Source organism: Podarcis vaucheri (genome assembly GCF_965113315.1).
Source record: "Podarcis vaucheri genome assembly, chromosome: 5".
In the NCBI taxonomy this organism is placed as follows: Eukaryota; Metazoa; Chordata; class Lepidosauria; order Squamata; family Lacertidae; genus Podarcis; species Podarcis vaucheri.
Genome location: NC_138763.1, coordinates 73,681,564 through 73,698,780, shown reverse-complemented (window position 1 = coordinate 73,698,780; position 17,217 = coordinate 73,681,564). Strand labels below are relative to the sequence as shown.

General features: G+C 45.5%; 1 protein-coding gene across 3 annotated transcripts in view; it reads right to left on the bottom strand.

The window, feature by feature from the left end:
- LOC309532109 (broad substrate specificity ATP-binding cassette transporter ABCG2-like) overlaps window positions 1-11,097 on the bottom strand; it is a 29,963-nt gene extending 18,866 nt beyond the window's left edge. For 2 of the 3 annotated variants that reach the window (XM_082222067.1, XM_082222066.1), the window contains exons 1-2: window positions 10,778-11,097; window positions 6,707-6,797 (exon numbers count right to left, since the gene is read on the bottom strand). The gene's annotated coding sequence lies outside the window, so the exon portion shown is untranslated. The remainder of the gene's footprint in view (window positions 1-6,706; window positions 6,798-10,777) is intronic. The other variant, XM_082222068.1, reaches the window with a different exon arrangement.
- Between the last annotated feature and the right edge of the window lie 6,120 nt (window positions 11,098-17,217).

Below are 17,217 nucleotides of genomic sequence, written 5' to 3'. Positions count from 1 at the left end.
CTAATAAAAAGCAAAATATCGCGTTAAAATAACGGTACATTAAAACGACAGCAATAAGTAGAAACTCAAATCAAAAATCCTATAAGAATCACAAAACAGTGCCTTTAATATCACAGCAGATTCAGGAAATAGAAAGCAACTAAAACTTTGGGTTTCAGTGGGGAATAAATAAAAAATTAGACTTGGGATTTGAACTTCCTGTTCAAATTTGGATGTTTCATTTCCTGAGCCAAAGTGCCTTGCAGCACAATATTAGGCATTTTACTCAGTTCTCAGCATGTTCAATGCAGCTTACTGCCCAGGAAGTTTTTTGTTGTTTTTTAAAGGGTCAGTAGCCCTAAATCACTGGAAGAAAACGAAGGTATGCCATTATTATACTTGGACAGCAGGTGGCAGTGTTTGCTCACAATTACCATTCTACAGGAAACTTCTCAAATCAGCAGTCAGCTTTGGAGAAAAGCATCTTACATAGTCGGAGCAGCAGGAGAATACATTTAAAAATAGTTTTCTGAATTTCAAACCCTAAGGTATTCTACCATCCAAATAAGATACTTGTGGTTTTGGAGGCCGTGTGCTTCCCCCTCCAGCCAAGGAGAAGGGAGGGTTAGCACAAAGGTGGCATTAAGGTGTCGAGGTGAGAAAACAAGGTAGCTGGCTGGAAGGAAGGGAACTCCGTGTCCCTCTGCAGAGGGAGGGACCTTCTCCCATCATTATTCCCAGCTGGAGGCAAGCTCAAATATACATGCATTTGTTCATGTTTGTTCCTTACTTCTCTGTTCTCTTCTTCCCCTCAAGCTTTTGCTTTTCCCACTCCTCCAGGACGGTAAGCAGAGATTCATTTTTTTCTTTACACTTTCAAAACTCTAAAGCAGGGATGGAGCACTTACTAGCATGGCCAATGGAAGCTGGAGTTTCCAGCAACACCTGGAGAACCACGGTTTACCCATTGCTGCACCATGAACACCATGGCTTGCTTTGCCCTAAGTTGACTTAGCAGTGAACTGGGGTGAAACTCACATGCAGTTATAACAATGGGGGACGGGACGTTGGTGTCTTTTGCAGCAAATCTTTCCAGTCTGCAAGTAGTGTGTGTCTGTTTAAACACCTGTGTGTACAAGTCTGAGAAACCTGGCCAGGCCAGGCGTCAGAGATGTGGGCGCCCAAGTCTCTAAATTAAACAGGTGAAAAGCAGCTGCAGAACTTGCCATTTCTTACTACCAGGGCAGTTGGAGAAAGACAGCAACCCAGCACAAATCTACAGCTACCACTTTCTAGCAAAGCAATTCTCCTTCTCTTGAGGGGCTGAGTAACGGAAGGCATAAGTGGGAGCTGCGGCAAAATGCTGCAGTGACTAAGTGCTCCCACATTCTCAAATTCCTAGCCAGGTCACGTCCAGGAGACTCCGTTCTGTTCCACTGTTCCAGGAAAGTCAACAGTGGCCCCCATTTTCATTGGGACTGTGGAATATGGGGAGTGGGGAGCTACAGTAAGGGGTTCTGATCAGACCCAGAATATGTCTTGTTCCACCAGGGGTGGGGGGTTAGGGAGGAGTCCTCCCACTCGCTTTCCCCTGCATGATTACTTTTTTCTTTCTTCTCTACATCCCACTTCTCCAAGGTGGCATGCATGGATTCCCCACCCCACCCTTCCACTTTACCCTTACCACAACCCTGTAGTTAGGTTGAGAGACTAACCGGCCCAAGATCTCCCAGCGAGTGTCATGGCCAAGCGGGGATTTGAACCCTGATTTTCCAGGGCCCCAATCTAACATTCTTGCCACTACACTCTGCTGGCTACCAGTTTCTGACTTGGACAGAGGTGTGCCTGGAGTGAGCGTCTCTTCCGCAAGCTGACTTGACTGTGAAGCAGAGAGTCTTGGGTGCCTTTTCAAGCCTCTGTTGCTACTTTCCCCTTTGACTATTTTTTCTCATTAAGCCTTCTAGTGCTGCTTTTTTTTTGGGGGGGGGAGGGAAGACACCTTTCTTTGAGCCCACATTAATTAGTTTCAGCTGTCACCCGGATCCGGGTTCTTCAATTACTCTGTGCAGCTGCTTTCCCCAGAGGTTTAACAGCTTCCTAACTAGCACAACTCGTAGTTCGCAGAGTGACCACAAATGTCCACTTCTTTCAAAGGCAGACTTTATTCAGCACTCTGAATGTGTGGAAGCTGCCTCGTCAATAGCTCAGTGCTTGCAAATGTTACCTGAAAGACCACCTGCCCCTGCACTACTCTAAGATCACTTGGATCAGCCTCCGAGAACCTGCTGTCTCCTATCAGCCAGCGCTGCCAGGCGTCAGGGATGATGAAAGTTGTGGTTCTAAACATCTGGAGGTTGCCAGGGTGGTGAATAATGACTGACATCATCTTGGGAAATACTATTCATGGTTTTGCACCCTACAGAATACCGTACAAGGGTGATCCTGCAATGGGCACCTTCTCTTATTGCCCTACCCTCTTGCCATAGGTGAAGCAGCAATCATCAGTTGCTTTGGGACATCTTGTAAAGACTTGTCTTTTTGCCCAGGTGTTCCCTGACCCATAGAATTGGACTCTTGATTTTATTTGTATGGATTTCCTGAATTCCTGCTTTCATACTACTGCTTTATTGCTTTTACCTTTTGTTTCAATAACAGTGAAGACTGTTTTCATGTTTTAAATCTGTTTTGAGATCTAAAATAAAAAATGGTTTACAAATGCGATAAATAAACGTACATGTGTATATTGAGCCTACGTGGAAGCTCCTTGCAAATCAGAAAGGAGCCATTTCTCAGTGGCAGAGAGCATGATTTGCTTGCAAAAGGTTCCCTGCTCAATCCCAGGCTTCTCCAGTCCTCAGGGATGGCTCAAACAGCAGGTCGGGTGAAAAACACTCTGCTCAAGACCCTGGGAAACTGCTGCCATCTACTGCACTGCCAAATAAACTGCTTACAAAACATGCCTTTAAAGTGCATGCATCTCCCCCCACCCCAAATCACAGGAACTGTATTTTCTTATGAGTGCTGGGAATCATAACTCTGTGAAGGGGTAACTACAATTTCCAGGATTCTTGTTGCAGGGGTTAGGTGCTTTAAACGTACGATAGCATGTATGCAGCCATAGTCTGATGTCTTCTGATTTTCAACGCATGTTCTAATCATGATTTAAGAAAAATGCAGAATCTCTTATGGGTGTGTATGTGTTCCAAAACAGTTCAGTTTCCCTTCAACTTCCCCTTTTTCAGCATATCTTAATTTTCAGTCTCTGGACTTCAGGCAATCTAGAAAAGTTGACTTGTATTGCCTTCCAAACATCAAATATAGCCCAAAAAGTCCATCATCATCACCACCAGAATAGTCCAGTACTATTTAGGGATTCTAATGAAGCTAGAAAGCAATGGATCACAAATAGTATAGTATCTGGCACCTTGGAGTCCCAGTTTCCAGGTGCCCCAGTGTCGAATGCCCCCTTAGAATTATTAAATTTTCCCAAGACAAGTTGTCTAGGTATTGGCCGGCATTTCACCTCAGGGAACTTCTAGTGGGGCACGTCCTCATCTCATCATTCACCAACATCAGCACCAATTAGCCCTCACCCCATCTTACGGCACATTACACAGAAGCAAACCCAGCTTTGCCATCGAGGGCTTACTTATCAAGGAGCTGTGGCCAATCTTCCGCCCTGACAAGCATATCCACATGATTGCAGATGTTTGCAAACATGATGTTGTCACAATAGGCTTTTTAGGCGTGTGAAACCCCCTGAAACGTAATGTCTGAATGGGTCCTTACCATTCAAGTCATCTGTAAACTGCAATGTCCCTGCTCTTCCTCTTTCCTGTCCCTTCTCCCCCCCCCGCCCGCCCCATCTGAAGCAACAGAAGAGAACAGCAGGCCAGGACCAAGTCACGATTGTTGTTGGGTGTTGGCGAGAATAAATGGAAAGAAAGAGGGAGAGTTGTGAAGAGGTCATTTTAGAAGCTCTTTCATTGCCACCCCCTCCCACTGAGAAGGAAGTTAGAAAAGCAGAGTCCTCAAAGCAACATTGAAAGCAAGGCAGGATAATGTGTGCCTGGCTGAGGCAAGGAATCCCTGAGTGCGAACTGCAGTGTCTTAATTATCAGTCAACAATTACTCCTTTCAGGGTGGAACATATGGTAGATGGTTTGCTTAAGAAAGAAAACAAAAATACTTTAGAAACTTAAATGATGTTGGGAAAATAGTAGAAATTGCTTTAAAGGGATTGCAAAGGGGGAGGCGGCATGCTCAGGATGCAAGTCCCGCATGAGTCAGCTGGGCTGGGGTTTGTTTTGAAGGTGTTGCTCCCACAGCACGCGACCGGGATTCACTTGCTTGCTTCCTAAGCAGGTCACTTCTGGGGGAATGTCCTGTCCTCACAGCCAGACCTTTTGAAGCAGTCACAGGAGCCGCTCCCAGGTGGACCCGTGAACAGAACCCTCCATTTCTGCTGTGTTTTTGCTTATGGAGTACACTGTTGCATCTACTCCAAATAGCTATACTGGCATGAGGTGAACAAATGAGGAGCCAGGCCAAGCCATGGAACAGGTTGGAATTTCAGACAGTGGAACCCCACCATTTGTTTAAGCCAGCACTCATGCTCAAACTGTTTGGTTCTGCTAATATTAAAATAAGTTCGGCACACTTCATCTTTCGCAGAGTTCATATGAAGGAGGGGCAAAGGATTGGCAGACCTCCTCACAGAGAAAATTTGGGAATTCCAGTGTAACAACTTCTACAGGTGTTTCCGCCTGTTGCAGGAGGCAAAGCGTATCATGACACCATAACAACCAATAAATCTGTTGTCTTTAAGGTGACGCAAGACTTAATGTTGTTTTTTAGAGGAGCGTGCAACTCCATTTCTGCCTCGTTCTGTCTGCAAACACATGAGAAGGAGCAGAGGTGAAATGATGCAATGCCTTTGGACTGTTCCTCATGGGAATGCAGTGTAGGCCAGAAAAATAACTGGTTAGTTTTGTGCCTTCCACAGCGGCTTCAGCTGCAGAAGTCAATGGGTGAAGGTTTTCACAACATGGAGAAAAAGGCTATCATCTTCTGTGCACAGGACTGGCTCTACTGTTAGGCAATATGAGGCATCTGCCTCAGGCAGCAGATGCTAGTGGGTGGTGAGAAGGAACAGTAACTGCAACACCTTAGCCATTTCTTCTTCCTCCAGCACCAATGGTCACTCAAAAACTAGGGGGGGGGGGAACTACATGAGGGAACAAAAAAAGAACATAGCAGTAGCCCAACAAATTTATTTGTATGTCTGTCGCCTGGAACAGGTGATTTTAAGAAAAGGAAATGCCACAACTGAGCTAAAGTCTGTTTGGAAGTTTTTGTCCCTCCCGTCCCAAATATATTGAGGCTAGAATTCTATGCACGTTTAATGGGTAGTAAGCCCCGCTGAGGTGGCGCTGTGGTCTAAACCACTGAGCCTCTTGGGCTTGTCAATCAGAAGGTCAGCAGTTCAAATCCCCACGATGGGGTGAGCTCCCGTTGCTCGGTCCCTGCTCCTGCCAACCTAGCAGTTCGAAAGCATGCCAAAAAGTGCAAGCTGATAAATATGTACCGCTACGGCGGGAAGGTAAATGGCATTTCCGTGCACTGCTCTGGTTTTGGTGTTCCGTTGCACCAGAAGCAGCTTAGTCATGCTGGCCACATGACCTGGAAAAACTGTCTGCGGACAAACGCCGGCTCCCTCAGCCTGTAAAGCAAGATGAGCGCTGCAGCCCCAGAGTCATCCGCGACTGGACTTAACTGTCAGAGGTCCCTTTACTTTTACACCCCGCTGAACACAGAGGGGCTTGCTTCCTAATAAGCTCACACAGGATTGGTTTGAACGAGTGTGACTGGTTTCCTGAGGGTGGGGGAAGAGAGAGAGAAAAATGTGATTGTTCCTCTGAGCCCGTGGTTCTCAAAGGGTGTGGTGCGCCACACTGGGGTGGCAGGAGAGGATGGCAAGTGTGGCAGGAGGATTCAGGGACAATTAAAGAAACATTTAAACATTTCAGTGTAGTATACGATAGTATCAAAATAGTTTTTATATATAAAAGCAGAAACAGTATCCATGCCTCTCTTCAAGAGCATGAACTACTCGTCTACAGTCTCCACAACATGGTGTGGTGAACAAGGATTCTAAACCGTGTCCAATAGGAAAAATCAGGAAAGAGAAAGGCTTCTTTATGTTGATTAGGATATGAGAGTTCGTTTGTATCAAATAAGACCTAATGTAAATGAGATTACCCGGCAAAAGCCAAGCCTAAAATCCTCACCAATTATACACATAAAAGAGCAGATCCAATTCAACACCACCCCATTAAAAGAGAAGCAGAAAATCAAGGTCCAAAAGGCTTGAGTGAATAAAAATGCTTTTGCCAGGCAGGTCTCCCTGGGGAGAGCATTCCGCAAGTGGGGAGTCACCACCGAGGAGTCTGTTCTTGTGTTGAAACCCTCCACGGCTGCCTCGGAGGGGGGCACACGGGGGCTGACTCTCAGGCCAGGCAAGCTCTGTAGACCTAGCATGGCCACCTGTCATAGAGGCTTTAGTTGAGATTCCTGCATTGCAGGGGGTTGGACTAGATGACCCCTGGGGTCCCTCCCAACTCTACAATTCTATGAGATTCTACTGAAGTGTTTTTTTCAAAGCCTGCCTCTCTTTAATGGAGGACACACAAGCCACCACCTGAAGTAGCCTGATGCATGCTCTTACCTGAAGAGTTAGCCCCATGTACAGCCTCTTTCAAAAGTGTGCTTCTCCCAGGGCCTCACCAGAACGGTCTGTCAGCACCAAGCAGTTCCACCTACCAAATATAAATGCACACACATTAATGCCTAAGTCATGCTCTAGTCTATGTCTGCAATATTTTCAGAAGCAAATTATTTCACCGCTTAAATAAGGGCTGCATGCACCCCATGCATTTAAAGCACACGACTTCCACAAAGAATCCCAGGAACGGTAGTTTGTTAAGGGTGCTGGGAACTGCAGTTCTGTGAGGGGTGCAAACTATAGTTCCCAGGATTCTTTGGGGGAAGTCATGGGCTTTACATGTGCTTTGAATGCATGGGGTGTACGCAGATCATGTACTTCCACTAGTCTCCGCCTCAACCTGCTGTGGGGCAAAATGACTTTGGAGGGCTAATGGAATGCAGGAAACCAGTGGAGCCAGAGGCAGAGTGGCTCATTCAGAGCCTCGGCACATAAAAAGGTACTTGTTTTATGGATGTGCATCTGACATCCCAATACTTGTGCCTGCTTGAGGCTTCACACACATCTGCTGATATCAAAGGTGGCTTCCAAACAACCATCATCGTCTCTGTCAGCTGCTTGCTCCAAATTATCTCACTACTCTGCACAGGCTGGGAACTGGGTCAAGAGAGCAACTGCAGGCATGCAAAATCCGCCCGCATGCACCTTGGGAGAGGTTGACCTTTCGGTTCCAGTAGCAACTTCTCATGCACTGCTGTGGCACACATGTGTGGATGACCCCCATATTCCTACATGGATTCATTGCACCCACAAACAACAACTGCTGTGACACTGCAGGTCGATTGCTGCTGCTGCTGTGAATTGCAACCCAAAGCAACTGCAGGGTCCTAGGTTGGGGGAGGCTGGTATAACAGGAGAACCACACCATGCACACTTCTGATATGCTCCCATGCCTCATGTGTGTGTGCCTGTAACTTAGCACAGGGTAGGGAGACTCTGGCCTTTCCAGTTGGACTTCCCTCAGCCCTAGGCAGCATGGTCAATGGCCAAGGATGCTGAGCATTGTGGTCCAGTGATATCTAGAGAGGCGCATGTTTCTCAATCCTGCTGCAATCAGTTGAAAGAGTATCACCAAAAGGGTTAGGATTGGAGTTTCCAAACTATGGTGCACAGACCACCATTTATTCAGGTGGTCTGTGAAGAACAGTGGCCACAGAGCATTAGATCTTCATATTATTTTAACTGTTTTTATTGCTTCTTTTATTCCTTATATTGCATCTTTATTATTGTTGTATTTTGTATCATATTCTGTAGAATCCAAATGGTAATATGATAAAGTACGAATAATTGAAACAAAAGAAGCAATAAAAATACAATTAGAAACCAGACAGCATCTAGTACAGAGCAATACAGTTGCAACAGCAGGCAGAAAATTTGTTATGCAATTTTCAAGAAGTTGCTGTGTGGGTGAAAGGTCTGGGAACCACTGGGTTAGGATATTTGTGTAACTGCAAAGACAATTTCATATTTACATGTTACATCTTTTAGTGTAGGGTGTTTTTTAATGGCTTAAATCTTAAAGGTTACACACAATAAACAAAATCATTTACTGGGTTTGACAACAGGCAAAAACTATGGCGTTCTTCATAGCTCAGTTGGTAGAGTCACGCGTTGGGCAAAAGATTCCTGTCTTGCAGGGGGTTAGACTAGATGACCCTGCAGATCCCTTCCAACCATACAATCCTATGATTCTACACAGATGCTCTTATGCTGGTGCAAGATGAACTTGCAGTATCTCCAAATCTGGGAGAGTTGTGTACAGCTATTAACCAAATGAAAAACAACAAAGCCAGCGGACCTGATGGGATACCTGCCGAGGTCTTCAAAGTAGGTGGAATTGAACTTACACAACAACTTCACAAGCTCATCGAAACTTCACAAGCTCATCGAAAAAAATCTCGGAGAGAGTGGAGATCCCAGCAGACTTTAGGGATGCCAAAATTATCACTCTTTTAAAAAAGGTGATAGAATGGATTGCAGAAACTTTCAAGGCATTTCTATTAGCTGCGGCTGGCAAAATTCTTGCAAGGATCTTAGCAAACCATCTCCTAACAATATCTGAGGCTACCCTTCCTGAATCCCAAAATGGCTTTTGACCTTCTAGGGGGACAGTGGACATGATTTTTGCCGCTCGACAGCTTTAAGAAAAATGCAGAGAGCAAAACCAACCCTTGTATTGACCTGACTAAGGCCTTTGACATTAAATCATAATGCCCTGTGGACTGTCCTTCTGAAAATCGGCTGCCCAGATAAATGTGTGAACATCTTTCGGCTCCTCCATAACGTGACAGCAACAATTGCAAATAACAATGGCTCTCAAAATGAACCATTCGCAGTGGCATCAGGTGTTAAACAGGGTTTTGTTATCACCCCGAATCTATTATTTCCATCACCATGATCCTACACTTTGTTAAAGGGAAACTCCCCACTGGAGTAGAAATAATTATCAAACAGATGGAAAGCTCTTTAACTTGAGTAGGCTGAAAGCAAAGAGCAAGGTTACCATAACTTCCGTCAGAGCTTCAGTATGCCGATGACGACGTAGTGTGTGAACACTTAGAGTATGACCAAACCATCCTAAATATCTTCACAGAAGCTTACAGAAAGCTTGGGTTATTGTTCAACATCCAAAAAACACAAGTGTTGCACTAACAAGCACAAAACAACCCCTCTGCAGCGCCACAAATCCAACTCATTGGTGTAACATTGGAAAATGTCAATCACTTCTCCTATCTTTCCACAAGAGCCGGCACCAGCATTGCCTGAGTTCTGCGAGTGAGCTTTCTCCCAATTGAAGTTCAGAGTGTTTGAGGACTGGGACATTCTCAGGGAAACCAAACTGCTTGTTTACAAAGCTACTGTACTACCAACCTTACTGTATGCTTGTGAAACATGGACCACTTATAAACACCATCTCCAGCTCCTCAAAAGATTCCATCAATGATGTCTCCAAAAATTTTACATATCACTTGGGAAGATAGGTGAACTAGGGCCTGTGTACTGGAAGCAGCAAAGATCTCCAGTGTCAAAGCAATGATTCTTCAACATCAACTTCGTTGGACAGGTCACATTGTTCGGATGCCTGATTATTGTCTATCAAAGCAACTACTCTATTCCAAACTTAAAAATGGAAAGTAATGCTGCTGGTCAACAAAAGAGGTTTAAAGACTCTCCCCAGGCAAATCTTAAAAAATGTAGTATAAACACAGACAATTGGGGAACACTGGCCTGTGAGCGCTCCAATTGGAGAACGGCCTTTACCAAAGGTGTCATGGACTTTGAAGACACTCGAACTCAGGACGAAAGGGATAAACATGCTAAGAGGAAAGAACATTTGGCAAACCCTCACCGTGATCAACTCCCACCCAGAAACCCATGTCCCCACTGTTGAAGGACATGTGGATCCAGAACTGGCCTCCACAGTCACTTATGGACTCACTGTTAAGACCGGGTTCATGGGAGACAATCTTACTTGGCTACGAGTGATCGCCAAAGAAGAACTACTCGATGACTTTGCTGGCTCCTTCCAACCACACAATCCTATGATTTTATGAAGATGCTCTTATGCAGGTGAGTTAAGGAAGGGGAAGAGAATTGGGGAAAGAGAATTGGAGAAAGAGAACTGGGGAAAGAGAACAGGACAGTGGGGAGATCACATTTTAGGAAGTGGGGAACCTGTGGTTTTGCAGTTCCAACTGGACTGCAACTCCCCTCCAACCTAACCAATGCTCAGGGGTGCTGGGCGTTGCAGTCCAGCAACACCTGCGCCCCCAGATTGCACCTAATGTTAACAGTGAGGATGAAACACGGGGGCAGATTCCCATGTAGCATAAGACAACGCGGAAAGGAAGCCTTGAAGTGGAACTCGTTCCCTCTCCCAAGCAAGCTCCCCGGTCTTTAGCGGTGCGCCCTCGCTAGGACTGCAGTCTGAAAGCAGCTCAGGCCTGGGGTGCGCGCACGTCGGGCGGGGAGAGGGGAAGGCAGCTGGCCGCGGAGGGTTTCGACGTGACTCACCGCGCTCGGGGTCCATGGCCAGGCGGGTCCGGGGCGCGGCCGAGCTCCTCTCGGGCCTGAAAGAAGCCTCTCCCGGCTGGGCGGCGGGGCTGTGGCTCCTCTCGCTTCCCGGGTTCCACCTGCTCCGCCCCAAGCCCCTGGCTTCGCGGGAAAGAAGCCTGTCCTCCCCTCGGCTGTAATACGAGCTCTTGCAACCCGCCCTCTCCGCCCGCCCGACTTGGTTTCCCCTCACGTGTCCGCCTTCGGGTTCTTGACACCGGACGCCGATCTATAATAGAGGGGCGAAGCGCGTCTGGGTTGCGTAGAGGCCTCGTCAAAGGCTCGGAATAGCAGCTGCGGAAGAGGACGCATGTGAAAAAAATGCCGTGTGCGGTGTTGCTAAAGATCCCGCCAAGCACTTGGGGTTATCTCTGCCTCTTGACTGCACTGGGCCAAAGTTAGAGGCAACAAAAAAACTTGCAAAAGGGAGCAAAGACTTGGCAAGTGCGGGACAGGATCCTGGACTAGACGAGCCTTTGGTCTCTTGTGTTTTGTGCTAAGCTAACTTTAATGTTTTACTTATAATATTTAAAGCATGTTTTCCCAGCCTTAAAAAGGCCCCGCGGTGAGCACTAACAATATGGGAGGTTCCAGTTGCAGATAGGTAGCTGTGTTGGTCTGCCATAGTCAAAATAAAAAAATTCCTTCCAGTAGCACCTTAAAGACCAATTAAGTAAGTTCTTGGTATGAGCTTTCGTGTGCATGCACACTTCTTCAGATACACCTGTATCTGTACACGTGTATCTGAAGAAGTGTGCATGCACACGAAAGCTCATACCAAGAACTTACTTAGTTGGTCTTTAAGGTGCTACTGGAAGGAATTTTTTTATTTTGAATATGGGAGGTTGCCTGCTCTGGATGGGGTTGCAGTCCCCCTGAAGGAGCAGGTACGCAACTTTTGGGGTACTTTTGGATCCTTTTTGCTGTCGCTTGAGGCTCAGGTGGACTCAGTGGCGCCCCCCTCTGGACAGGGATAGCCTAACTTCTGCCATCTATGCTCTGGTAACCTCTAGGGTGGAATCTAGAGCAGGGGTCAGCAAACTTTTTCAGCAGGGGGCTGGTCCACTGTCCCTCAGACTTGTGGGGGGCCGGATTATATATTTTTTGGGGGGTGAACGAATTCCTATGCCCCACAAACAACCCAGAGATGCATTTTAAATAAAAGGACACATTCTACAGTACTCATGTAAAAACACCAGGCAGGCCCCACAAACAACCCAGAGATGCGTTTTAAATAAAAGGACACATTCTACTCATGTAAAAACAAGCTGATTTCCGGACCATCTGTGGGCCGGATTTAGAAGGCAATTGGGCCGGATCCGGCCCCTGGGTCTTAGTTTGCCTACCCATGATCTATTCTACACACACACAAAAACGCTGTAAAAAAATTTTTTTTACGTGTTTTGAAATATATATTGAATTTGTCATGAGCTCACCATCGCCATCTAGTGTCACACTTGTATAATGCACTTAAAACATATTTGCAGCTGTATAGCTGAGTCTTAGGGTAAGATTACTGCAATGGGTTATATGTAGGGCTGCCTCTGGAAACAATTCAGAAACTTCAGCTGTGCAAGCTCTGACAAGCAGCAGACCAATTTAGAGCTTTGATCGATAAGAACAACCAAGAATCTTGTGGCATCTTAAAGAATAGCAGACTTACTATGACATAAGCTTTTGTGAACTAGAATGCTCTTCCTCCAGCTGAAACGAAACCATGAAATCTTATGCCGTAATAAATCTGCCTTTAACATGCCACAAAGCTATGTTGCTTATGGTGTGACACAAGCACAGGTATCTTGCCTAATATTCTCGAACACCTTCAGTGTGGAACCTCTGAAACATGCAGCTAGTACAGGGCACAAGACATTGGTCATAACATCATGTTTGCTGACTGGGAAAAGTTGTGGAGCACCGGTATAAAGTTTACGGCATGTAATGCCTTAAGAGAAAATATTATGAAAATGATTTACAGGTGGTACATGACCCCAGTCAAGCTTGCAAAGATCTATCATCTGCCCGATAATAAATGTTGGAAATGTAAAGAATCTGAAGGTACTTTCTTTCACCTTTGGTGGACGTGCCCGAAGATTAAGGCTTTTTGGGAAATGATATATAATGAAATGAAAAAGGTACTTAAATGTACTTTTCCTAAGAAACCAGAGGCCTTTCTCTTGGGCATTGTCGGCCAATTGGTGCCAAAGAAAGATAGAACTTTTTTTATGTATGCCACAACAGCAGCAAGAATACTCATCGCAAAGTATTGGAAGACACAAGATCTACCCACTCTGGAAGAATGGCAGATGAAGGTGATTGACTATATGGGACTGGCTGAAATGACCGGCAGAATCCGTGATCAGGGGAAAGAGACGGCGGATGAAGACTGGAAGAAATTTAAAATTTATCTTAAGAAACATTGTAAAATTAATGAATGTTAAAATGTTGAAGTTTTTGAAAAAAGGGGATTACAGCTGCAAAAGATTAAAGGGAAAGAATAAGGGAAAATTTGATAAAATCAAGGGGTAGGATTTGCTGAAACGAATTTGGAAATTGGGATGCAGAAAGGGGAGGTATGGGGAAGTCGGTGAAGTAAGATTTAAGAAATAAGGATTTGAAATTATACATGTTTGTTTATGTGTTTGTTTGTTTTTATTGTGTAATGTTTGTGTTTATAAAAATTGTGAAAAACCAATAAAAATTTTATATATATATATAAAAATGAAACATGCAGCTAGTACAGAATATATTTTTTAAAAATCCATTACAGAGGGTTGAGTCGCAAAGAGCACCTGAACACCTGTATTCTGGGATATGCACACTGGAAGACCATTGAAATTCCAAGACTGTTAAGCTAGAGCAGGGATCGGCAACGTGCAGCCCACGAAGACCATCTTACTGGCCCACGAACTGCCCCCAAATTGAGCTGCCCGCGTGCTGCGCTAAACCAGCGTGGTACGGGCACTCACCGAGTGGTGCCACAAATGGCATCTGTGAATGCGCAGATACAAGAAATCACGTCTGTGCATGTCCAGACGCTGAAAATCACTTCTGCGCAGGCATGATTTTCAGCGTCTGCGCATGCAAAGAGGTGATTTCCGGCACTGCGGACATGTGTAGACCCAATTTCTGGCATCGTGCTGCACCAGTCCGGCCCACGGATCATCTCCGTGAGAATGATCCGGCCCATGGCCGGTAAACTTTGCCGACTCCTGAGCTAGAGCTATGCAAGTCCCTTAATTTCACTGGAAACCCCTCTCACCTATTAGGCCTTGCTCTCTTAAACAGCAGATGAGGGGATAAACTTGTGTCTGAGCTGCTTCTCTTCTGCCTGCAAGTGGGAGTTTGCATGATGGAATTAAGAATAAAATAAAATCCATCCACTTAGAGAACTAGCCTACCAGTCAGGGAGAATAGTACATTAGAGCCTTTCCGCCCTGTGTACAGGGATTTTTTTGGTACTCATGTGAGCCAACATCTGTCGCATGAAGTGAATTAATCCTGCCCAGGAGTTGCTTGTGAACGAGTGTTATGTTCAGCTGCCTCGTGTGGTGATCAGGGAGAACTGCAGCATAAAACTCCTTCCTTGCAGTGGCATAATTTTCTCAGGACATGGGCATGGGGGGGGGGGCTACATACGGTCCCTTTGCAGGAATGGAAACCGTAGTCAACCTTTGTTTGCAACTCCTTGGAGGGAGCTTCATGTTCACTTTTCAGGCCAACACTAGTCATGCATTATCTAGGAGTGTGTGTGTGTGTGTGTGTGTGTGTGTGTGAATGCATGTCTGTATCTAGGGGCTGGGTCAAGCCAGGACCATTCTCAGAAGCTCATTGAAACATTTAGTACTCATGCATACCAAATAACTGAACAGGACTCATGTCTCTTTTATTCTGGAAAATCCAGAGCACATCACTGCCAAACTGCTGTCTTCCTGAAGGAGCATCTCCACCCCCATCATTCAGCCCGGACACTGAGGTCCAGCTCCAGGGGCCTTCTGGCGGTTCCCTCACTGCGAGAAGTGAGGTTACAGGGAACCAGGCAGAGGGCCTTCTCAGTAGTGGTGCCCTCCCACAAAATGTCAAGGAAATAAGCAACTATCTGACTTTTAGAAGACATTTGAAGGCAGCCCTGTTTAGGGAAGTTTTTAATGTTTGATGTTTTATTGTGTTTTTAATACTGTTGGGAGCTGCCCAGAAGTGGCAGGGGAAACCCAGCCAGATGGGCGGGGTATAAAGAAGAAGAAGAAGAAGAAATTATTCCAAGTTGCTTACCCATCTTTATCTCTCTCTCTCCCCACCCCTGACTTAAATGCAATTGCAGCACTAGCCTATCCAATATGGACCAGTGAAGCACCAGTGATGCAACTGGTGGGAGTAATGGTCTATGTAGCATAGTTGCCTTTCTGTATTTTGCTTCCTGACTGCATCACCATTACATGGTCCATTCCCTCACAGGCCGCGTTCTGTGCCTTAAACGCTATCATAGAAACAATTAGTTACCCCCTCAAATGTCAGAGAGGTTGTGAAGCCCTAGGGTCATTCAGGCATATGTGGTGGGGCTGTATCCCTATTGCAGCTTTCTGGGAGACAGAATTTGCCCCCCCCATATGATTATTGGCATCTTAATTTAGACCCAGAGATAGCTCTCTTGTCCTTAAGAGAAAGAATTAGTGGCATTATCGGCCACTCAAATGAAAATTTCTGCTAACTGGAAAACGGGCTGGTCTTAGTGTTGGCTAAACAGAAAGCATCTCACTTATAAAGGGGAGAAAAATAAATGGAACACAATAAAAGCGCAAGGAAAAACAAAACCTGGCAGTACATTAACAAAATAATAAACATCAACACATCCATTAAGCATTCAGACTGATACATGCCATCCAAGTGTTCAAATAGATGTTCAGGCAAAGTTGGTGTTTATAAAGAGTACATTCAAATGTAGTGAGAGTATTAAGAATGTCAGATCATTGCAAAATAGATAGCGGGTATTTCGTCCTGGAGAGCTGCCGCAAGTCACTGTTGACAATACTCAGCTAGATGGACCAACTGTCTAACTTGGTTTAAGGCAGATTCCTATGTTCCTAGGATACCTCCAGCTTGCAGTACAAGTCTCTTAAAGGCTCTTAAAAAATTCTTATGTGCCATTGCCTCTCAAGCTGCTGAAATTGCAGGCCATATATAGGTCCTGCTCTTTTTACATACCTAGATCCTCAACACCTCCCATTCAAAAAGGGGTGTTTATGTAAGCCATATCTAAAACTAACCCATGTTGGGGGTATTTCTAGAAAAAAGACTTGCTGGTTGTTTGTGCATGCTAAAAGATATGTCTTATGAAATTCTCATTCCAGCATAGGGAACTGCATTCTTTTATGAGGGTCAGTGAGGTAAAGTATCATCCCAAATAAACTTCTGAAATAGCACACTGATCTTTTGAAGATATGCTTAAGGAACAGGTAGGAAATTATCATGCAGCACACATATTATTCATGGCAGAATATTCATTTTAAGTGCGCCAACCTTGCCCCCAAATACCAAGTCTGGGTAGTGCCCATCTTTCCAAATCCCTGGAGATTTCCATTATCAGCTTGTTTGTATCCATTTTTGTCATTTGAGAAATGTAGAAACCAAAATCCCTAGACGTGTTTATGACTTCTGGACACCAACAAAACCACTAGCTGGCATACAAAGTAGCTGATTTACACTTGCTCATGGGCAGTAGTAGGGACGCGGGTGGCACTGTGGGTTAAACCACAGAGCCTAGGACTTGCCGATCGGAAGGTCGGCGGTTCGAATCCCTGCGACGGGGTGAGCTCCCATTGCTCGGCCCCAGCTCCTGCCAACCTAGCAGTTCGAAAGCACGTCAAAGTGCAAGTAGATAAAGGTAAGGTAAACGGTGTTTCCGTGTGCTGCTCTGGTTTGCCAGAAGCGACTTAGTCATGCTGGCCACATGACCCGGAAGCTGTACACCAGCTCCCTCGGCCAATAAAGCGAGATGAGCTCCGCAACCCCAGAGTCGGTCACGACTGGACCTAATAGTCAGGGGTCCCTTTACCTTTACCTTTATGGGCAGTAGTAATTTAGTAACTTTTTCACCCCATGCACTATGTGGCACTATCTTTCTCTGTACCACCGCTGGGCTATTTGACACTCTTCAGTCACAGCACTTATTTCCCATTTGCCTACTGCACAGGTCTCTACAATCCATCCTTTCCTCTCTACAAACCACACTCTGTTACTGTCTTCCATCTGCATTATCACAGTTTCATCCACGCTTCCTTCTAGATCCCCACTTTCCCCAGGTCACTCTGCACACCCTGTTCTTTTCTTCTTCCTTTAGACCACGGATAGGGAATCTGTACACTCCAGATGTTTTTGCACTGTGACTCCTATCAGCACCAGACAGC